The sequence below is a fragment of the Danio rerio genome, chromosome 2, assembly GCF_049306965.1.
Source record: "Danio rerio strain Tuebingen ecotype United States chromosome 2, GRCz12tu, whole genome shotgun sequence".
Lineage (NCBI taxonomy): Eukaryota > Metazoa > Chordata > Actinopteri > Cypriniformes > Danionidae > Danio > Danio rerio.
Genome location: NC_133177.1, coordinates 25,419,420 through 25,421,142, shown reverse-complemented (window position 1 = coordinate 25,421,142; position 1,723 = coordinate 25,419,420).

Below are 1,723 nucleotides of genomic sequence, written 5' to 3'. Positions count from 1 at the left end.
TTATCCAGCAAGTTTTTACGCAGCGGATGCCCTTCCAGCTGCAACCCATCTCTGGGAAACATCCACACACACATTCACACACACACACACTCATACACTATGGACAATTTAGCCTACCCAATTCACCTGTACCACATGTCTTTGGACTGTTGGGGAAACCGGAGCACCCGGAGGAAACCCACGCGAAGGCAGGGAGAACATGCAAACTCCACACAGCTTCTTGCTTCTGGTTGCAACACACACACACACACACACACACACACACACATACACACACTACGGCCAATTTAGTTATTCCAATTCACCTATAAAGCCAATGTGTTTGTTCTGTGGGAAAACCAAGGACCCAGAAAAAACACACACCTATACAGGGAGAACATGCAACTCTGCACATAAATGCTGACAGACCCAGCCAGCACTCAAACTAGTGTCCTTCTTGATATGAGGTGACAGTCACCAAATAAAAAAACACCAAAATAAAGCTTTCAAAAATTTATACATTTATTGTCAAATTAACCTATCCATGGTAAGGTCAACACATGTGTAATGAAGCAGATCAAAGAGCTTTTGCAACAAAAATATTTCTCATTTTAAATGACAAATTCAAATCACTAACTTCAGACAGCTGCCAAATTGACATTCTGGACAACTTGATGATGAGGATGATGATGAGGATGATGAAGCTCTCCAGTTCAAACAAATACGGCTATGTAAAAAAACACAATCTCCACCTTCAATTAATTACTGGTCATCATATTAAATTGAAATGTATTTATCCTATTTTCATTACATAAACACATCACTAAGACACATGTTAACCCCTAGGGGTGTATGAATCAGTTTGACAATGGATTTATGTCTTTTTGAAAAAGGAAAACTTTCGTGAGAGAGTTGAAGTCATAAACATCGAGGATGGCTTGAGCATGATTAATTATGGGCTTATTTTAATTTTTGGGTGAACTATTACTTTAATGGGGGTGGTGCGGTGGTGCAGTGGGTAGTGCTGTCGCTTCAAAGCTAGAAGGTCGCTGGTTTGAGCCTCAGCTGGGTCAGTTTGCATTTCTGTGTAGAGTTTGCATGTTCTCTCCTTGTTTGTGTAGGTTTCCTCCACAGTCTAAAGACTTGCGTTATAGGTGAATTGGGTAAGCTAAATTGCTCATAGTGTAATGTATAAGAATAAAAGTATATGGTGTTTCCCATCCCATCACCACATTCATTTTCTGGATTAATTGGCGGCTCATTCCACTATGGCAACCCCTGATTAATAAAGGAACTAAGCCGAAAAGAAAATGAATGAATGAATATTCCTTTAATGGTGTGATTAAAATATTCAGATATCCTTGACTCTATGTGAATTGAACTCTGTTGACTGATAATGCTGTTGCTATTGGTAGCAATAAGAATACAAAACCAAGCAGCTATGACGCATACACAGATACAGCATTTCAAAATTTTCAATCTACAGATGAAAGTAAGAGCCATTTTTAGATGACAGAATACTTATTTTAATAAGCATTTACATATTTGTCATGCTGACATGGAACATGTATGAGGTGTTTGTCTAAGGTTTCTGAAACAACACATCAACATTAGGAGTTCTTGCACAGCCTGCTACATAATAAGAGCCATTTTCTACAAATAAAAGTTGAACATTTTAAAGTGGTCTTTACCGCAGTGCTGGGGTAATGCATCACACGTTATGTAACTGTTATGTTACAATTTT